Source organism: Anas acuta, chromosome 1 (genome assembly GCF_963932015.1).
Source record: "Anas acuta chromosome 1, bAnaAcu1.1, whole genome shotgun sequence".
NCBI classification, from domain to species: Eukaryota; Metazoa; Chordata; class Aves; order Anseriformes; family Anatidae; genus Anas; species Anas acuta.
Genome location: NC_088979.1, coordinates 116,819,755 through 116,842,184, shown reverse-complemented (window position 1 = coordinate 116,842,184; position 22,430 = coordinate 116,819,755). Strand labels below are relative to the sequence as shown.

At 40.4% G+C, this 22,430-nt stretch overlaps 1 long non-coding RNA gene across 10 annotated transcripts in view; it reads left to right on the top strand.

The window, feature by feature from the left end:
* The window catches only part of LOC137863215 (uncharacterized), a 216,414-nt gene that overhangs the window by 92,079 nt on the left and 101,905 nt on the right, over positions 1–22,430 (top strand). For all 10 annotated transcript variants that reach the window (XR_011100757.1, XR_011100764.1, XR_011100760.1 and 7 more), the window contains exon 5: positions 18,691–18,810. This is a non-coding gene — a long non-coding RNA (uncharacterized lncRNA). The remainder of the gene's footprint in view (positions 1–18,690; positions 18,811–22,430) is intronic.

Genomic DNA, 22,430 nt, shown 5'->3' with positions numbered 1-22,430 from the left:
CCACAATTCATTCTGAATTCATCAGAATTCAGCATTTGGTCTCCTCTGTGCAGGCTGATAAAATCATGCTGGAAACCACTGCTGCTTACTCACCAATAATAAACTGAAGTCCTTTGTGTAGTTCTGATGCTCCTCTCACACACCTCTCTAATGGAGTGTTGCAGTTACTTTTTGAAGTACTGAAATGGAGTAGCCAACTTCTCCACATTCCATGACTAGCTAATATCTATACTTCTTCCATATTTGCTGGAGTGCTAATATCTATTCTTGAGTTTTATTTGCATCGTCATACTGTATAAAAGCTGTTCAAGTCACATTAACGTACTAACAGGGACCCCATTTTAGAAAAAATTGTCATTAAGTTCTTGAGGATCAAAACACTGCAAGGAGTGTGGTTTGTGTTTTTTGCTATCTTACTTTATAATGTTATTAATTCCTTTGTGGTGTCTGGCAGAGACTTAGAGGCTGATAGGATGTAGTCCTGTTGAAATGACTTTATGCCTTCAGTAGTGTGGTCCAGACGTTTTACAGCTCGCTATATGACATCCAGCTGTTTCTTTCCTTTACCCTGCCAGTCACATACCCCATTTATTTTCCCTTGTAATGATGTGATGGAGTGACATTTGTGTGAGCAAAAAGTTCTTTTCGTAGCCATGGCTGTGTAAAATCACCATGTTCATAGATACCAGTCCTACAAAAAAATGCTTTAGAAACATGCAGGTACTACAGTGGAATTTCACTGTTCTAACTACTCTTCAGGATCTGTGCCTTTCTGCTTGAATTGCAATCTCTGCCATTTTCTCTCGGGAGGAAAGACAATGTGCAGAGGGACTTGGAGGACTAAAATGAAAATGACTCTTGCAGTCCCGATGCACGTGGAGTCTGTGAGCATGCTCAGCTGATGTTGCTGTCACAGTTCGCGATGCACTCTCAGTGAGCATTGTGGAATCAGCTGTATTTAGGTAATTTTCCAATTCTAAAGTAAATTTTAAGCATGCGAATTTAGTTTTTGAATATGATATTAAAAAGCAAAAAAGGTCCACTGCTTGTGGAGAAATAAACACCTCAGAGCAAGTTCCCAGATAGTTATTTATCATTTGGCCTGCTGAGATATACATCAGTGGTTTGCATGGTCATTTCTGCCTTTGAAACATTTGTTTTGGAAACTCTTGCCTCATTTTGAAGCACAGAAAAGCACATATTCCTGTTCCTCATTATCCCATATCCTTTGGCGCTGCTATTGATATTGCTTGAGTGCCCACAGTGTGGTCGATACCCCTCTGTCATGAGGGAAGCCAGTTCAGGCTTCTAATGCTCTGTCATGTTTTCTCAGTGATCAAACTATTCTTTCTCTGTCATTCTTACAGTCTTTTTCATAGCCTCTCGCAAACACCTGTCTGCTCTACATAAAGCAAAGATGAGGTCCTGGGCTGCTTGAGGCAGCTGGAAGTTTTGCTTGGATGTCAAAGAATCCATGAACAAGGATTTTTCCCTCTATGAAGAAGTCCTGATAAAAGTGCAATTATTTTTGTTCTTGTTATGACTGTAGGGTAAGATTCTTTCTGGGTCTCCTGGGGGAATGGGACTGGTGAAATGGAAAAAAGCAAATAAGAATTATGATGAGATTTTCAAAAAATATCTTGCCTGTTAACACTGAAGAAGTAAAAATAGGAATGTGGTCAGTCTAAGGAGAATATATGGTTGAATTATCAAAGCTTCTGAAGAAAGGAAACTGAGAGCTGATACCTGCACAGCATTTCACAGAGATTGTGGGTCTAACAAAGACATCTAGCATTTTGCAAATCTTGTGGTGCAGTACCTCATCTCTGGTGGCCTGTGACCAGAGATGTGACCTGCCATGCTGTTATAGCCCCACAGCCTTTTTGGTAAGCCTAGTTATTAGGGATGCCAAGTTAGCTGTCTGTGAAGCTGACCTGAATCAAAAAGACAATTTTTTTTTTTTTGAGTTCTTTGTGAGTCATTACTGAACTCATTTTTAAAATCGCTAGGTTCACAAACTTTAAATCTGTTAATGCCTGCACGGAGTATTGCACCAAAACAGACCTAGGACACAGAATGGCTGTCAGAATTGGAATTTTCTTGAAATCTTGAAGTCTAGTTGTTGTTTTAAATTTGGGGGTTGTTTAGTTCTGGACTTTATTAGAACCCCAGGTAGGTTTTTTAGCCAAAATCTAAATTACCCCCTAGGGTGATTATTTTGCAAAATAAAAGTCATATAAAATAATAATTACAATAAAATAAAGTAATAATTAAAACAATAAAACCCAAGTATTCTTACTCTCTTCAACTTATGAAAACATAAAAAAGTAATTCTCTTCTATATAAGTATACTTAAATGTGGCTGATGTGTGCAGGGAGTGGTAATGGTATCGTTTCTGACTAAATAGTCAACTTCATTTGGACAAGGAATAAATTAAAACAGTTTTGGCCTAAGATAAAAATAGGTAGAGCACAGACTGATCTGCTATCTGTTTTGTAACAGGACATTACTAATAAAAAACAACACTGAGAATTACTCAATATTGCAAATTCACAAGCATTGGCTCGATAATCTTAGTTCCCATTAAAATGTGCCCTTGACATCATTAAACATCCATGGGGATTCATTGGTAAATAAAAGACTTATGTGTGATTAAGCAAGATGACAGGAATGTCAGCCTACCTTTCGTCATATTTTTAGATTTTCCGTAATGACATTTAGGTAAGCCAGCTTGATTTTTGTCTCCATAATTAATGCAGTTTGCAATGATTAAAGGCATTCCAAAACCTTTCATGAGAGTATTCAAACTTCCCTTTTTTTTTTTTTTTTATTTTGCTGGCTGGCTCTATGAGAGATCAAGAAGAACTTCCAGATCCTGAGTCTCTGTGTTTTGGTGGAGGCTCACAGCACAGGCCATAATGGCTTACGTTCACTGCTAGAGTTTAATTTGATGGCTGTTTTGATAGTATGCAACACTGAGCCTATATGACTGTTTTTATTCCCCTTTCCAGCAAAGTTTGCCAGCTCTAGCAAAATATAAGTATAACTGCACAGAGAGGCCAGCAAGTCTTCCTGGAGGCTGTAGGCGTGTCATGAACACATGCTCCTGCAAGGAGAGCTGCATTCAGCCCTCATCAGGAATGTCTGCTGTTGCAGCAGGACAAGGAAGAGGAATCTCAGGGAAAGGCTGTTACTTGAGAGGCCAACAGCAGGGAAGTTCTGGTGGGCAGAGCAGCACTTGACATTAACTAGGCAGAACTGGGTGAAGAAGAGCGACCAAGCAGCGCACTAAGAGAAAAGGATGCAGAGACTTCACAAAGCTGTAATTCATAAAACAGTTCAGCACACGTTTTAGGCTGAGATTCAGGCCAGATTATTCAATTGAAACCTTTTCCTCTCTCTCCATCCATGCCTTTGTAGGGTTGCATTCAGCAACCATCGGTATAAACAAACAGTTAAGGTCATAAAATATCTTGGAGCAAGCTCACCCTGTAAAGGAACTGCTGATCCTTAGTCTCTGAGAGTGTTGAGAGAACAGAAAATTGGTGGATGATGGGTTGGAGGGAGATACAGGATGCCTGTTGGGTATATTACTTCCTATTCAAGTTCTCAGCTGGATGCCATATCAGGAATGTACTTTTTCATTTGGCCAGGAGAGTCAGTCCTTTTTTCTTCTGCAAGTGGTTGTTGGCATGTGAACCTGAAATCAAAAGAGAGAAAATGGAAGAAGCCAAGTACTTCATGTAAGAATCAAAAAATAGTGTTAGAGACACGTACAGCATTATACGGTTACGATACTTTTGCAGTATTCCTATAGAGAAAAAGTACAATAGAGAAAAATAACCGGCCCACACAGTTACCAACTCAGTGTTTGATGTTGGTTTTTAGTGGAAGAGGGGCAGTTATTCATCATCGACCTGATTCTGCTTCCATTGAAGTCATATGGAGTTTTGCCAGTGGCTTTAGTAGGTGGAAGAACAGGATCTGGGAGGCTATAGATGAAGAAAAGCCAGCACTTGAAAAGTTTTCTCAGTATGTTATTGGATAAATGCCATTTTCTAAAGGGCAGTGGGTGGTCCAGAGAGGAGGAGTTTCCAAGAAGAGAAGATAGCAAATGGATTCAAATAATTTTAGGGAAAAGGTCTTGTAGATGAGGAATGACTAGGTGCTTGAAGGACATGGTATGTCTGATCGTTCAATTGACTAGTGACAGGTGAAGGACCCATTCTGTCAGAAGAAAAATTGTTCGACAAAAAAGAAGGCTGAACATCAGTTCTCTGTGTAGCCCCATCTTTTGCCTCAGAATTGACAAATTACCAAATCAGCTTCCTTGTTGTCATGCCCCAGGACCACACAGAGGAGCTACTGCAGACATTTGGAAAATTGACATCTTATCATCCTTCACCATCAGTGGAAAGTGAGATGCTGTAGCTGTCATCCTGAGGAAGGGACATGGTCAGGGAAGGTGGTACGTGAGAACAGTTCACACATAAACTAGGAACAAAGTGGAGTAATGGGCTTGACTATTCAACCGTTTTCATTGATTTCCACTGGGTGGCCTGCTGAGAACATCAGCAGTGGTAGCATATTGATTTAGGGTATGATTTTTTCCACTTGCAAATGAGAATTGCCAAAAAAGTTATATAGCTGAGGAATTTATCAAGGTTGCATTATATTTTTCTTGTCTGTGATCTGTAGAGACATCAGTAAGATGCCTGCTGGACACGCTGACAAACTTTAATTTCACAAACCTTCATGTAGTAGTCAAGACACTGTAGATGAAGACAGAGCGACCTAAACAGGTCTGGTCTTTGCAGCACTGCTGTCCGTCAAAAACAAATCCCCTAAATTCACTTCAGATTCTGTAGGAGAAATCACAGATAGACTGTATGCATGCAAATTGTGTATCTTAACTGCTGTTGCCTTTGTACTGTGATAAAAATGGTGACTGCAAGTATAGGCATCGACATCTACCCAATACCATCATGATGGGCATAGCTACAGACGGGTAGGACAGCTCATACACAGAAACTGGCTCCTGGACTGCCACTGTTAGGCATGTGGAAAGGGGACCTGAAAGTGCTGAGTGTACCAGCGGCAACCTTTGAGGAAGTAGAAAGGCATAGGAGCAGTCAGAGAAACAGACAGATTCAAAGTCAGCTCTGCCATTCTCTTACCTGAACGCTTGCACACATTATTCTACCCCCGCATCTCCTTTTGTAGAAAAGGGGAAGATGGCAGTTGTTTCTGCAGCCTTTCTATTTCTGGTTGGGGAATCCTGAGAAAAGGGTATACAAATTAATATGCTTTGGTTTGTGGTGGGGCTGAAACCTCTGCTTTGCTGTCAATCCCCTTAAAAATAAACAAACAAACATACACACTGGGCTATTGGCTTCAAATATCTTCAGACATGCAGTGAATTAGAGTGCAGAGTCCAAGATCATAGTGCAAGTCGTTTATGGTTTCAAACAGGGCCCGGATGATAAGTCCAAGATCTGAAAGCTAAGCGCTCTGCTTTTCTGATGTTTTCCCTTATTTCCTTTCATATGTTTGATTGTTTTCACATTATGTATGCCCACTGGCAAGGATTCAAGAGAAGATGATCAAAGGCCAGAACAGGCATTGGTGCTGCATTATACTTTCCAGATTAAACTACTTGGAAATATGAGTATATATTGCCACTTGCAGTTGGAGAGGTCAGAGCACAGGATAAAAAATTTATATTCTTTACAGAAATACTATATAAGGCCACAAAGCTATGTGCTAACAGCAGAAACTCCTAATTCACCTTTTATATCCCTTTTCAGCACTCTCAGAGAGGGATGCAGTAGAGATTTATTCACCAGATGAGGTAAATTAAGTGACAGTATAGTATCTCTGAATTATCTCATACCTGTCATTGAACCAGCTGATCATCAAAGATCTCTCTGTATATAATCCCTTTCTATTTAGCTGCCAAGAAGATTAGCTAATGTATTTGTCAGTTTTATCACGGAAAATCAGTTTCTATGTGGCAAAGAACTTGCCTCCTCTTCTTCCCAGATGTTTAATTTTCACACAGAAAAGGTATGCATATCATCTACAAGCCAGGGATCAACCACTATTGTATGGATGAGCATAGCAGCAAAACTGGAAGGAAGGGGATCTTCCGTTCTACCGCTATCTCCTCTGGGGAGTCTTCCAGCGAATACACATTTAAGCATGTCTATAAACCTACCCTCTCCGAAGAAATATCAACACCTATAGCATTTCAACCTCTTTTACAACCTGATAATTGTATGTGCTTTTTTGGAGACTTATGAAGATTTATTTCAAACTGTATTCACTGTTTTATACTGCTTAATGGATTTTCCAGTTTGCCTTGGTTAAACCTAATATTAGCACTGCGTGAAATAGCAAATGGACATTTACAGATTTCATATGTATATGCAGCTTGTTAAAGAGCACCAGCTTGCAGTACTTGATGCAGTGTTCAGAAAGTCCTATTTTACACCCAGGAATAGGGGAAATGCTTCTGCTGTGAAACCTCTTAGCTGCCTAGGTTTACCCAGCCAGGCCACACAATTAAGGTGACACAGAGAATGAGAGGTGTTCTTTATTCTTTACAAACATGCCTCGTTTCTGAAGCCCTTTGTGCCAAGAGCTTTTGTGATTTTGTTCACAACTTTACCACACTGCTTAAGTGCCACAATGGCTGCCTGTAGAGCAAGCCCACCCAACTTTGTGATCCGCAGGTGGGCAGGGAGAAGTGTTGAGGGAAGTGTTGGGAGATGTCACCTGCTGATACTGCTGGTGAGGTCCTGGGCCATGCACATGCTCCTTTCTCAGCAGGCACAAATATGCAGCACTCATCCTCAGGCCAGGACCGTGTCCACTTCTGCCAGGAGACCAAATAGCACCCTAATGCTGGTTTGGTCAGAAGGCATGTGTAATTTCAGGTTTCTCTCAGTTCAGCTCTCTTGTTTTCTGTAAAAGGTTCAGCAGTATGAATTTGGAATGAAATAGAAATAAATCACACTCCAGAGCTTTCATTTGTTTCCACAAGCATATTTAAATGCTTTTGAATTCAGATGCTGCTCCAGATGTCCTGCAAATGGTAGAGAGGGTTATGCTAGTGCGGGAATCATTGGCAACTGCTGTCTTGTTAATGACTTCTTCTGTATATCTTAACCTGAGGAACTGTGCTATGAACAGCATGGGTTTCACACAGAGTAATTCATCTCTGTACACCAGCTGTGCAGAACGCGCCGTTATGAACATACACTTTCACACGCACAACTCAAGGTGGATTTAAAAAATGTTCAGGATATTGCTTTAAAAAAATACTGTGGCCCAAAAATGTTAACTGAGACCATCCAGATTAATCAGATTGTCATCTAGGATAAATAAGAGAGTAATTAAAACATTTTGAAATACATGTTTAATATTGTTTTTTAACTCAAAGTGACAACATATTTTGAAAAACGTAATTCAATTATTTTTAAGAACAAAATCTTGGAAACAAAGTTGATAATGCTTCAGGTCTTGTTTTCTTTGTTTTCTGTTGCCTGTAAACCATAAAAGAAATTTTGTGCGTTTGTGTTTAGTATTTGCAAAAAATGAATATTCTCCCAAATCTCTGAGAGCAGCTTAAGAAGCTAGACATATTATTATTATTTATATAATAATAACAATAATATTATTTATTTATTATATTCCTACCTTTTGGTAGGATCTAAGTGTCTGCAAAACTAAATGCAAATTACATCTAGTCTAATCTCTTTTGTGCTTTTTTAAAAAAGTGAAACTAAGAACATCAGCTTTAGGATAGAAAGGCATGGTTTTAATTTAAAAATAAAATGTTGGAATATAGGAATATAAACTGTTAATTTCACCTTGCATGGAGAGCCTTCTTGCAAAACCCCATTGTAAGAGTGGACATCTAGCTTTTGTGTTCTGTGACCATATATTTATTTAGAGCAATTGCTTTCAACACTCTTTGATTTTTTTGACCCTTTCATATCTAGATTGCTGTGTAGTTTACTCTGCCTATAAGTTTCCTTTTCATCTTCTGCACATCTGGAGAAGCAGTTCAGTGGTCCTAAGTTCACAGTCTGAAAAGAAACAGAAATTAAGAGTGTATTCGTTATGGCACTCAATTTAGTATGCCAAGTATGGACATAACAAATTAGGTAGTCTTCCTGAAGAAACTTTTATGAGATAGTAACGAAAGAACTGCAACTAACACAATGATATGATGACCTAGACTGCAGCCCCACACAACCTGTGTTTTTCTTCTAACCCCCCCCTTTTCTGTAAGGATTTTAGAGGCATGTATCCAACACATTTCCAGTGGAGAGCCACACAAACCTAAGTGTCCAACTGCACGTACGTGTTCCTTGATTCTCATATAAAGCATATGGAGCTGGATTCATTGTTTTTGTTGAAACAACAGCCTAGAGTACTCCACAGAATGCCAGCCTTGCTTACTGTACCCCACTTTCAGTATTTGGCTGAAAACACTGATGAACACCATGAGTAAGACGTTTTATGCCAAGCGAGCCAGCCGCAGCTTAAGTAGAAAGGAACTTTAGAATGGGATAAGTGAAAACAGACACTAATACTGTTTCAGTATCCACTTCAGAGCCGTGTGGTTCTCCAGGAATTGTAAGAAAGACACTGTATATGACCTTATTGCAAATCAAGTACTCTGATTAAAGGAGTAATAACTTCAAGGCATTTTTTTTTCCATGAGGATGAAAAAGAATGTCATAAAAAAGAAACTTCACACAGTAGATAAGGTGAGGGAAAAGCCTGTCACTTGAACAGAATTAAGGAGGCTTTCTATTGGACTTTGCGAGGGCTTTGATTTTTTTACTTTTGTAATAAATTAAGTAAGAGGAAATTTGATTTGGAATTTCCAAGGTGCACTGCCAGAGACTTATGACAAAACCAGACTTTTAGGAACCCAGCTGAAGGTAGTATATAACATTAGATCTTCCATGCTTTTACAGAGAGACCAGCTTTTGTTGAATAAATGGGAGCATTGACTCTTCCCCAATCCATAAGGGGAGCTGCTTACAAATTACATTCTGGGAGATTCAGCGCTCAGCTGTGAGAGCCAGGCAGATGCCTGGATGCCAGCACAAATTAACTGACAAGCACAGTTTGGGCAGGAAGATGAGTTTTCCCTCCTTTAAAAAAAAATAATTTCCTGACCAAATAGCGTATGGGAGCAGCAAAATTTAAGCAATACTGAAGAATAGCATCAAACGAGGGCTAGCAAGTTTAAGAGTCCGTACTTACCTGTTTTTGTGGGGCTTATATTGGCAAATGCATTTCCTCTGGTTTAGATTCCAGGAGCTTCATTCCTCCAGCCAGGAAGCAGACACATGCTGTAAGAAGGAGTTGTGATTTCCATCGTCCTTAAACTGAAAAGGCAAACTTCCCCTTCTTTTCCTTTTCTGACCTAAGGTGACAGTCCTTCAAGTAGAGATTTGCACAGGGCAGAGAGGGAGTTCAGTTGAGCTTCATTCACTATCACAAGTTCACTCGTCTGGATGTATCTCACGCTCTGGTGTCACTTGCTGTGGTTTTTCAGGGACCTCACTCTGCACGAGATGCAGCTGACTAGCATTTGGTGTCGGCCAAGTGCTGCTCATGTAATTCAGACAAGAGTTATTCTGCATCTGCACTACTTGACCTGGGGCTGTAGCTTCTGGCTGGCTTCAGGTGAGGCTGACCTGCTTTACCTGTAGTGAGAGAAATCCCAGTGCCTTGGTAAAAGTGGCTCACCTGCATTTTCAGAAGTAACATTTAGAGCTTTACTGTTTTCTTCAGAAGAGCGGGTCAATGAAGTTTTGCCCTTCCAGTATCCAGATGGTACTCAGACCACTTCATTTGGTTGCTGCTGACTAACTCCGCAAGTGTGAAGTTCCTTGATAGCTTCCTACACGCAACTACAGACAGAGCAGTAAAGTTTTCAAGATGACCCACTCTCCACACCTAAAGTGCAGGAGATGCTGCAGTCCTAAGAACATGGAGCATCTCCTCAAAAATTGAATTCCCCAGTACTAATTACCTGACTACATCTTGCTTCTTAGGCTATATGCTGGGCACTGGAACAGAGGCTGTCTTAGAAATAAAAAATACACTTTCTGAAACATAACGCAGGGATTTTCCTGAAGTGTGTGACTGTTCCCAGTGTCTCTCAGGACACTTGGTATGCTCCCTTTATGTGAGTAAGTCCCATCTGTTTTTCCTCTTCGTCTGCTGTGCGATGGAAGGGTTCCTTGGGTTGCTCCCTTTGGGATGGTCCTTCAGCTGTTCAGGTTTAGGACTCCCATAGCACATGTTGTAGGCTCATACTTCTGTCTGCTCTAAATATTTTTATCTTCTTTTGTGCATAAACAAAAAGATAAGGAAATGTTTAGTTCTGACAGATGCTGGAATTTGTTACAAAAGCATTCAATTTAATGCATTTCTAAGTGATTTGCCTGTCAAGATTTTTAGGTGTCTGTGTATCTGCTGGGTCTCCAGGTTGCATGCTCAGCTGTTTAAGATGGAAATAACATTTGAACTAGAGAGTCCTACGTGTAGGTTTTCAATGACAAAAAAATAAATAAAAAAATGCTTCTGAGCTGATAAATATAGCTGGTGCGTTGCTGATTTGTGACATTGTTTGCTTTTAGATTGGAATTCTCACTGATCTGCTGATAACTCCCAGCAACTAAAAACTGACTCACGCCTTGAAATCGTTTGTTTTTTAAAGTAATGGTCAGCATGGGATTTCTGAGGTTTTCATTAGATTTGTCTTTACTTTGTCACTGGAATCTTTTTTTTTTTTTCTTTTCCTTTTGTTTGCCAAGTCTGGACAGTCTTTTATTTCTTACTTATGTATAATTTAAGTTTAGAAGGGCCATATCATCCACAGAAAACATATAACTGCATTGCTTTTATGCTTGTTATGTACTGAGTCATTATATTGTCTTTTATATAGTCTTTTATTACATGCAAAGCTGTTAAATGCCCCCCACTTAAATTCAAGGTTTCCTAAGAGATCCCTTTATAAGGCTCTACTTTCTGTTGAATTATCTTTGCCAAATTTGAACTGTTTATACTGATATTTTCCACGTCTCTTGTAGCCTGTATTTTTTGCTTTAATGTTTCAGATTAAATGGTACAGATGTTTCCAAGAAGAAGATTAGGAAAACGGCATTGTTTTTCTCCATTGTTGCTTTTTTTTCATAAGTCTGTCAGGAATCTCTAGAGTCTTTCATTCTCTGGAGCAAAGATTTGAAGTGTTAGGATAAGAGAAAAGCTATGAGGAGGAGGTACATGAAGAAATGAGATGGAAACAAGCCCTTAGGGATCAAACAGTCTATCTAAACAGTGCTTTCCTTTTGCATGTTGTTTTGAACCTGTGATTTCCAAGTGTTCCTTTCCCATTGCTCTCAGCTTGTGTTTTGAGAGGCTTTGCAAAATGATTAGTATCCTCTTTAAAGGGCATGCTGATGTCACTTGAGCATTCTTTGTTCTGGCATTTCCTGTTTATTTCATTTTTTATTTTTATTTTTTAATGCTTTTAATTCTACTGAACATAATTTTAACCGTTTTTCCTTCTATGTGGGTATGCTTGTTATTTGTATCATGAGGGTATTCCAAATGTAGGTAATGCAGTGCAAAATGGAAAAGAAATGTACTTCCAGAGAGAATTTACATTTTATGATGCAACATGGAAGGAACACTGGCACAGAAGGGGTTGGGGTTAATACAAAGCTCAACAAAGCAGGTATATAAAGTAATTACTAGACTTCTAAAATGTAAAAGCTATTACATAGCTATAGAATCTGTCTAGGGAAAAGGGAAGACTGAGAATGGGGCTCTGAGTCATGTGTAAAGAGAACTTTTTTTTTTTGCCTGCATCCATCACTGATTAAAAAAAAATAATTTGTTTTTTAAACTTCGTTTTATGCCAAGCTTGCTGTGCATTATTTTCAGAGGTGGTATTTCCTCACACTGAGTTTTTCAGTCCTTACAGAAAAAGTTATTGTTCTTTCAGTCTTTACATAAAGAGTCATTATTCCTTCAAGGGCAGAAACTTTGTATCTTGCAACACACCACATGTTCTAGGCAACAGAATACCACTGTGTCTGCAGGGCTCAGTATTTTTTCCCTGGCAGCTCTGAGTGACACACATAGCTCAGTCTTGCACCCTTCACTAATTGCAGTCTTCTTCCAAAATAAATTTCAAAGCATTAGCCAGGAAAAAAAAAAAAAAAAAAGATGCTCCATATGGGGGAAAAAGAAAACCCTGCTCTGTGGTTCAATTTTTAGGACAAATAATGTAAAACAAAATAAATTTGTCAACAAAAATTGTTTTGTAGCTCTAAACAGATTAACAATGAAAAGATCATTTAGAGCACTTGTATTTTATTTCTTTTCTAAGGCCAAGACCTTTATTGTTGTTTTACACCTCTGCTAACACTTTCTGCATCCTTGGCTCACATGTTCCCACATGGCTGCAGGGAAGAAAACTGGTCCTTAGAAAACATTTCCCCTTCATGTAGTCCGGCACATTTCACAGATCTGCGTTCCCACAAAGCATAGCCAAAGAACAGTAAAACTTAAATTTCCTGTGAGGAAGGTCTCTACGTCTGGAAGAGGTTCAGGACCACGTGGAGGCCAGCGTTCACACCCCTTAAACACAACCTGGTGAGCCAGAGGCAGAGACAGGACCTGCTACCCAAAGCAGCTGTGTGCCCCGGGGGCAGTGGCAGCAGCTGTTCCCAAAGCCGCCCAGCCCTGCTGCTGCCCTGCCTGTGTGCCCTTGCTCTTGCTCTGTCCCATCTGGGCAGCCTGGGCTGGCAGCCCTTGTGCTGGCTGGCTGCTTTCTGCTAAGGTACTGGGTGTGCTCGTGTAAAAACGAGAGCCAGTAGGGTCTGGCCACTCTTGAGAAGGAGGCTCAGAAAAATAACTTTTTGTTTCTTACTGTGCCCAGATTACAAATAATGGTGGCCTTTTGTAAAGGATTAAAGTATTTCCTTTGTGGGTCCTCAGACATCCCATGTACAAGGCTGAAATATGAAAGATTTACCTTTTGCCATTGTCATGAAAAGTGCCTGTATTTGCTAAAGCTCTGCCTGTGCTTCTTTTCTTTTTCACATTCCTAAGTGCCGATCACAGATTTGTATTGCACTGGACAATATACATTATGTTAAGAAAGCAGTTCATATATACTCTGTAGAGACCTGCTAGGGTTTTAATTGCTAAATTCCCAGAATAAACATCCAAGCCCTGCATCCACATAGAGCACGTCCCAGCCAAGAATTTAGCAGGTTGTTCTCCTGCAACTGCAAGAGCTTGAATCAGGGCCATGGAGAAAGGCCAGGTAGCAGTTTTGTGAGCACAAGGATTCTTGTTTGCCCCTCTGCTGCTACCAGCACCCCTATCTCCAGAAAGTTGTCTCATCAGAGTGTAGAGCGGACAGTATCCAGAGCTGGAGAGTGCAGCTGAGGAAGGAACTTGCTACTAGTGCTGACAGACAAGGACAGACATGATCGAGAAGGTATCGGGGACTAAAAGGAAAATGGGTCTGGAATTGGGAGCAGCAAGACTGCAGAAGACTGGACTAGGTGGCAAAGAGAATAGTGCTCTCTGGAAAAGTGGGGTCAGTGCCAATGTGGTGGATAGATCAGAACAAAAGTGAGATTTGGAATTTGGGAATAGCTGGAAAAGAGATTAGGAATGGAAGCTAGTATATCAGAGAGAAAATAAAGGACATGAGGCAGATTTGACTAAAGCAAGAGAAGCTTGGACTTCTGGCTAGGCAAGAAACTGGAAATGGAGCTGAGATAGTATGCTGAAACCAGATTAGTAACCAAGCAAAGAAAACTTGAAGTGGCAGATACAGAGCCATTACTGCAGGTCAGGGGCAGAAAAAGGACTTTCAGAGGAGAAACACTGGAGGAGGAGGTATGGGGTTGAATAGGTGAAGGAACTGGGCAAAAGCTGTTTCTAAAGTCCAGTTGGGACTTGAGGTCAAAGCTTGAAATAACACTAGAAATATGGATAGACTAGCTAGATACAATGTGAAGGACAAGCCTGAAAAGGCCAAAAGAAGGAAAGAGACATGGCTGGTATGAAAGCTGATTGGGAAGAATGGCAGCAGAAGGCAGGAAGATGGAGGAGATGTGGATAAGAGTCTGTAATGGTCCCAAGAAAGAAAGGTGTGATCACATAACTAAGCATGCTGTCACCACACATGTACATAGCTAGACCAACTGAAATTTGCCTTTGATATATCCCAATTTTTAAGTGTTTGACTCTTTGAGTTTTCAACTGTGTTTTTTAAATGTGATATTACAAACACACACACACACACTTATGTAGGAAAGATTTGGTGGAGGTTGTGAAAAAGTATATGTTGGTTTGGGCTGACATGTTTGTAAATGCAAACCATGTCTATAATTTGCATTTTCAAAGGAAGAAGTGGAATGACATAAAGTGGCAAAGTTGGAAGATAATGTGATTTGGTGTGATTCGTCAGAAATTTATCTTTTCCTATGCTCTGCAAAAGGGCGAAACAGATTGAAGAAATGTAAAAAAATCTTCTAGTGTGGCAAGCAGGAAAGGTTTCTGAACGCAATGGTTAGACATAACTTTACGTCTGAATGAGAATGTACCTGGGTAAAATGCAGAATGGAGATATTTTGGAAGTGGAGGAAAAGACAAGCTATTACTAGTCTGTTTGCTACTTCTGTGTTTCTGTGTTTGCTACATCTGATATGAAGCATGGCTAGTTTCAAGTCTTGAAATGCTGAGCATGACACAGACGCATCTTGTAACACTGCCTTGTGTAATCTGTGCTTGCTCTGCTTGAGCAACTGAGAAAAAGCAGAGGGTCAAGGAGTGTTCCTGCTTATCTCCAGATCAATTCTCTTGCTTGTTTGTATTTTGGATTAACTAGTTAGCTAGATGGGCTAGGAATTTAACTCATCACAGAGGATGAAATCATAGGGCAGCTTTTGCTTTTAAGTCAAATTCATCTATTCAGCGCAGAATGTTACAGGTCTGTAAAAAATGATAAAATAGATACAATGCAAGCCCATCCCCCCTCCCTTTTCCTTCTGTCTCTTTTTCTCTTTGAAACTGGCTAAAATGAATGCCAGACTGTATCCTTGGACAAATGAATAGAGCTTCCTATGGGTCATTTCAGGAGTAGTTCTTAAGTTCTTATGGGAAAATTAGATTGCAAATGAGCAACAGTCCACATAGAATCTGGCATTTACATAAATTTTTATATTTTTTTCTTAATACTAGCATCTATCAAATGCAATGTGTTGTTTAAAAAAAGTGAAGAATTCGAGTCCAAAAGCATTTGTTTATGGGGAATCATTTTTCTTTCATTTGTCATAGTGTGCAGGTATTATTACTGAGTGAATGAGAACTGAAATTGGCAAGGGGAAATGGGTACCAAATACCCATTTCTTTTTGGTGAGATTTGAATACTGTAACCTCAACTTCAAATCTCAGTTCTCAGTTCTTAGATGTGCCCTTTTAGTCTATAAATGTTAAAAGATACCCTGAAGTTTTTTAGAATGATTTATTCATCTAGAGAGAGAGAGAGGATCTAGGAATAGCATAATAACATGAGTTCTGTTCAGATGTGTGTCCTGTCCTCCCCTCTACCCCTCAAATTCTCACTCAGGAGCATTGGGCTCTCTAAGCCCTAAATTCTTTCCTCCTTCAAGCCAAGCAGTCTCCACTCCACTTTTCCAGATGGGCATATAGGACTTCACATCCAGGCTTTTTTGCCGTCCATCAACTCATGACAGACAGTCTAGAAAGTAGTGTACCCTAAATGTCATGTAAATGTTAGTCTTAATCACTCAGCCAAATACAATATTGTGCTACAGCTAAAAATGAATTAAGGAACCTGCCACACACTTTTAAAAAATTCCCCAAAAAGGAAGGCTTGGGGAAAGTTCAAGGGCATAGAATAAGTAGAACGTAGTCATAACAGGATTTGCCTTTTGTTAACTGAAAAAATGAGGAAGACTCAACATCCGAAAGAAATTACACCTGTTTTGTAAATGTTACGGTAGAAGGGAATCCATTTATACTGTGTTAAAAGACCCACCTGCCTGTTCTCCCTAGAAAACATAGAAACAGAATAAACAAAAAAAACCCACCCAACCCATTTTCATGGCACAATACAGGAAACTGAGAAGGTTCCACATCTCAAGGAGCTGTGAGAAAAGAAAAGAAATAGCAGGGAAGGCCATTTCCATTGTTTCACATTATCAGTAACTCTGTTTGTTTTACAAGAATTGGTCACAACCACCTTTCCTTTATTCTTACCCTTTGGCATTAAGGGAGCGATGAGAGCTACCACTGTAGCAATTAAAGCATTTTCTGCTTCTTAGTGGTCCTTACTGAACTTTGTAGACATCTGAGAAAGCTGTCCTATAAATTACAATATATTCTGAGCAACCCAATTATTGTCTGAAGGTGTGGCTCTTCTCTGTGTTACCAGTGCCCAGCTCCTGCTCCAAAAAGTGACAGCAGAAATGACACTGAGGGTCCTTTATCGTGTCTCAGTCTTTTCCAGGTCCAGGCTCCTACTGACAGAATGCTGAATAAGGACTTTTTCTGCATTCCCAGCACATAGCTCCAACTGCTTGCTTTGGGTTGCATGTGTGACATGTTACTCTGAATGCGGGTTGTTAGTACTGTAGCACGCTGACTTTCACTTGTATTCCAGGCAAAGCTACCGGCCAATTGTGGTCTATTATTATGTTCTTATTTTATTTCTTCCTAGTGCATTGATAATTAGGTGACATTCAGCGTGTTTTGCTGACATTCAGTGTGTTTTGCTAACAGCTTTTACTAGCTCTGTGGGTATCACTATTATTTGCAAACTCTTTTGGGGGTGGGAGTCAACAGCATTGCTCTGATTATAATTTGAAGGTTTTTGAGGAAGTTATGTTCTTCTACAACGTTCAGTACAGATTGTAATATGTTATCCTGTTAGCTGTCTGAATTCACATTAAAAATAGCTTTTTTTTTAATTTTTTATTTTTTATTGTAGGCCTTTAAACTAATGGCTAAACATGTCATCTTGCAATTAGTTTCTTGTAGGGAAAATGAGCGTTAACAAAGTCATTTCCTTTTGTAAGGAAAGTTGATACCCCTTCTATATTCCAGCAATTAGGCAATAAAAGATTCCTACATGTTACTTCCATTTGGAAAAAACAACCTGGTGATGATAGGGTACATATTTGATGCAGTCATGCTTATGCATAAAAGATGTACACAAATTAAGTTCATTGGACCGTATTTGAACAAAAACAGTTACTTGGCCTGTTCCTCCACGCCTGTCCTCCTGGCAAACCGCAGTCTAAAAGCTGGTGCTTTGCCACACCGCTTGCCTCCTCTTTCTGCTGTTCTCCTTGCCGTTTGCCATACACACCTAGGGCCAAATCCGTCTTTGAATCCTGATGGTTTCTTCTGTTTTCTTGCTTAATAATAGCACACTGAACCTTCTCTGCTTTTGCGTGAACATAAGGCCTTGCCAGGTGAATGATTACAGAGAGGTCTGTGAGTGCTATTAAATCACCAGCTTATCAGGAAGCTTTTAATCTACCACTGATATCATGGGCAGTTGTGAGAGGTTTTGCCTATCAATTTGTGGTGTTTCAGGAGCTCATATGGAAAAGTATTTTAGACCTTCCAAATGTTTGGGTTGACTTCCCATGTTATGTTAAGAATTTTAACACTTTTGATTTCTCTGGTATAGGTTCTACTCAGTGACCATAATCTTGAGCCAGGCCTTCCTATCTCGTTTTAATCCCAGCCCTGCAGTATGGTAACCATCTTTGTCCTCACTAGGGTTGTGTGCTTGTCTTATTCAAAACCCTACTTACCTCTCATTCGCTTGTGTTTGGCTTCTGGCTGGTCATGGGCCACAATACTTGACTCTACTTGTAGATGTGGACTCTTTGTGCGTTATGGCATGGTGGAGCTGTCAGCATTTGCCTGTCCTATGCTTGTTCCATTACATCAGTCACAAAGTTGTGCAATATATGAGAAGACAGAGAAATATCAAAGAAAAAATCTCTTTGGAGCTCCTCTTGGGTGTCTCATCTAGACACCAAAACAATCTACAGAGAACAACAGTCAGTAACTGCTGTCAGGGAAGCAGAACAGGGAGTTGCCCTTGTTCCTCCTGCTAAAAAAAGCAAGAACTACATCCATGTCTCTTGCATGTGTAATATGCTGCTTTATTCTTTGGTTGCTGACCTGCACAGCAGTAGATCCATCTGCCCTTTCTTTGCTCCCTTGTATCCATTTAGCAATTATTTCTTGGTGTGCAGAAATGGCATGGCAATCACATTTGGAAGATGTCATACAGCTGGATTCTGCGTATGACATAGCACGTTAGCTATGCTTTCTCCCAAGCCTATTTTTCTTCAGATTATAATTTGCTTTTCTGCCCTTGACTCCTAATCCTTCTGCTGCATAAAAGCCTTGACAGGACTTGTATGTTTTGGTGTAGGAGCTAGGAGGATGTTATCTGATTGGCAAAATAAGCTGTAGTAATGGAGAAGAGTATCTCACTGCAGGATCATCATCACCTAACACCTTTACCATACACAGCAGTCATTAGTACATGATATGATTAAGGTTTATGAATCTCTCTCCTATAGGACCCTTGTGGACCCACCAATATTTCATGTGAAGTTTGGTGTGAGAGGCTGTGAAAACAACAGCAGAACTTTCTTTGCACTTTGAAGAGAGCCCAGTTTGCCTGTGAAGTTCAACTCAAGGTACTGCATTTATTTTAGAGGCCTGTTTCTGATGGCACAAGCACATGTCATGAGTCCAAACATCATCTGTAATAACCTATTAGGAACTGATATCTAGATGAAAATTTCAAAGTTTCCAAAACAGAAGGGTCTTGCTTGTTACTTAATACATTTCTAACACAGAAGGACATTTGTTACGTGTGAGTATTTGGCAATAACTTCATAACCACTTTTTCCTGAACCCCTCTGAAGTTAGGAGTTGCTTTCTGAGACTCAGGCTAAATTACTTATGAACATACAAACAGTTATTTTGTTAACGCCTTGGATATTAATGTGAATGATACCATGGCCCTAAGCAAATTTCTTTTCAGGTTTTAAACTTGCGAAGGAACAATAAGACCAATGATTTTTAAAAAGGATATTTATTGTAATTCTTGTGTTGTGTCTTTGCAGAGCTTGCTATTTTTACCAGCTGAAACCCAGGGAAATTCTCAAAAGCAGTTTAGAATAATAAACTTGTCTTAAGTCAAGAACAGATCCCATCAACCTATTGGCTCCCATTTATGTTTTGAAAGGAGCAATGCTGTACCAGCAGCCATTCTTCTTGTACAAGTTTCCCATGGATTTTTGCTATGGGCAATCTGTAAGCATCAACCAGATCTTAAACAGTGACATTATTGCAATTAGCAGCTTCGGAAAGAGTCCTGCAGAACAACATTTACATGCTCTACACCTTGTATGGCAGGTTAACATAAAATCTTGATGTCTTAAAACTAGCTATTTTTCCTCGCTCCAGCAGAAGTCACTAAGAAAGGGGAGAGAAGGTAAAAAGCAAACAAACAAAACTTTAAAGTCAGGGTTTCAAACAGTGGGTGTTTTTTTTGTTTGTTTTTATTTTCTTCCAAGGAGTGAAAAGTTCTGTAAGAATTTGGGTAATGTACATACATGGTTTCTTGACTTTATATTGAGCATTTATACAGGATAGAAATCAAAATACACAGCATCTGTGTGAAGAATGTATGCCTGCTCTAGGAACCTTTGACACGGGAAGAACCTGCAGCAGTGTGTGACCAGACAATGTGGTACCTGTGGGCTTGCCTTGCAGTCTGTGCTTCCCTGCCAGACTGTGCTTAGCTGCTGCTGTAGTGCTCCTCGGACTATGCCTGGAGCATAACAGCTTTACCAAGAACTAGTCTGACAGTAAACATTTGGATGTATAGGTGCCACATCACTGAGGGCCATTAAGCAGCTTAATAAAAATGATTTATGTACAGAAAAGTAAACAAAATCTAAAAGCGTGAGCTGAAAGGATAGTCTTCCTAGAAGGGTTGTTGTGGGTCTGTGCAGGAAGACCTGCTTGGACCTGAAGCACTACAGCCACATTACTGGATCTAACCTGTCATCTGCTAGCTTGTTGCATCCCTGTCAGCAGCAGGGATCAGCGCATGACAACTGCAGGAACCTCAGTAACATACCATCCAGAAAGTGGGATGTCAGCTATACTACCAAAAGACCTGCCTCCACCTTCCTCCAACCTGGACCAAATGGCCCATCACAGGCGACTCACTGTTTCATTCTAGTGTAGCGCTCTGAAGCATGGTATTCAAAATGGCTTTCAGTTTTTACTTCGCATCAGTGGTGTTATGTCAACCTTCATCAAGCCAACCTTACTCTGGGCTGCACCAGAATCAGCATGGCCAGCAGGGCGAGAGAGGTGATTGTCCCCCTCTGCTCTGCTCTCGTGAGACCCCATCTGGAGCGCTGCATTCAGCTCTGGGGCCCCCAGCACAAGAAGGACGTGGAGCTGTTGGAGCGAGTCTAGAGGAGGTCTACAAGGATGATTAGAGGGCTGGAGCACCTCTCCTGTGAAGAGAGGCTGAAGGAATTGGGGTTGTTCAGCCTGGAGAAGAGAAGGCTCCAGGGAGACCTTACAGCGGCCTTCTAGTGCTTAAAGGGGGTGGGGGGCGGCTACAGGAAAGACAGGGAGGGACTCTGTCAGAGAGTGTAATGACAGGACAAGGGGTAATGGCTTTAAACTAAAAGAGGGAAGAGTTAGATTAGGTATGAGGAAGAAATTTTTTCTTATGAGGGCAGAGAAATACTGGCACATGTTGCCCAGAGAAGCTGTGGATGCCCCATCCCTGGAGGTGTTCACAGCCAGGTTGGATGGGATTTTGGGCAGCCTGGGCTGGTGTCCCTGCCATGGCAGGGGGTTGGAATTCGATATCTTTCAAGTCCTTTCCAACCCAAACCATTCTGTGATTCTGTGATTCAGACACAGAAAGATAGTTGTTAAGTACTAGAGTAAGTACTCAGCCCAGACTTAGAGGCAGGTGGAATCTCTTTGGTTTAATCTGCACCATTACTGGGGCTCCAGGCTGAGTTGTGTTGTCATAGGCAGGTGTCAACTGCTTTTAACTTTGTCAGGTTGCAAACAGGTTGAAGGTATCTGGATTAGGGGGTTACTACCAGAGTGATATATGGAGAGGAAAGAACCAAAGAAAAATGTGCATGTGCACATGGCAAATGTGATCCTTCAAATCCATAAAATTACACAGCAAAAGCCGTTTTTCAGCACAGACCATGCCCATTCCCATTGTTCATTCTGGGAGCAGGCCAGGTGTGGCGACCAGAACCGGCTGCTTAGATTCTCTTCCAGAGCTGTGGTCAATCCTCTGGATCCATTTAAAGGCAACAGCAATACCCATGTATTTGAACAGAATATTTAGATTAAGTCCCAAATGAGCTCAGCCAAGTCAATTAGCATCTTTGCTATGTCTCATCTGTATTTGGTTCAATAATACTTTTTATACATGGCATCTGGGAGTGATGATTAATGATCAGAATGTGTTTTTGAAATTCTTGAATGAAAGCGGCTACACCAGTACAATGTCTAAATACTTTAATGAGTTTGTCATTTTTACTCTCGGTGCCAGTTTTTTGTACATTGTAAACTCTTCAGCACAGCTTGAAACTCCAATCCCATTAAATTTTATTGAGCAACTTAATAAAAATGAGTTAAGTTCCAAAAGGAAAACAAAACCTAAAGCGTGAGCGCAAAGAATAGTTTTGTGAGCCTTGTTGTGGCTCCATGCAAGGATGCCTGGGTGCATATGGAGCCCTCCTTACTCCACTGGTGTAGGCAACCCCTTCTCAACACGTGTTAGTCACAAAGAACTAACTACAGGAGATGTTCTTATTTCTTGTGGGGCTTGTATTATAGCAGTGGACAGTGTATGCTTGCACAGGTAAACCTGCGTTATAAAGCACTCCATGTGTCCCAAACCTGACTTGCTAAGAGAGAAATCAACGGTGAAGATGTTGAATGACTTTCTGGCTTCACCATTGAGGTTACCAGAGGAATTGTCAGCATTCCCAATACGATAATGGCTTTTGCCACAGGAGTGTTTTGTGACTGGAATTGGTGTGAGGCTACGGAGTCCACATGAAGTGGCAGTGGCAGTATACTGAGCAGTGGCAGTATACTGAGCTTTCACTAGGCCAGTTTGGCAGCTTTGGGGCCAGAAACATGTCTTTGTCTGACATACAGACAAAGAGAAATAATGCTCCCATGTCTGTGCAATGTTTACCTTTAGGAAGAGTCCGTACATCCTTAGATGATTTTGAAATAATGCTGAGCA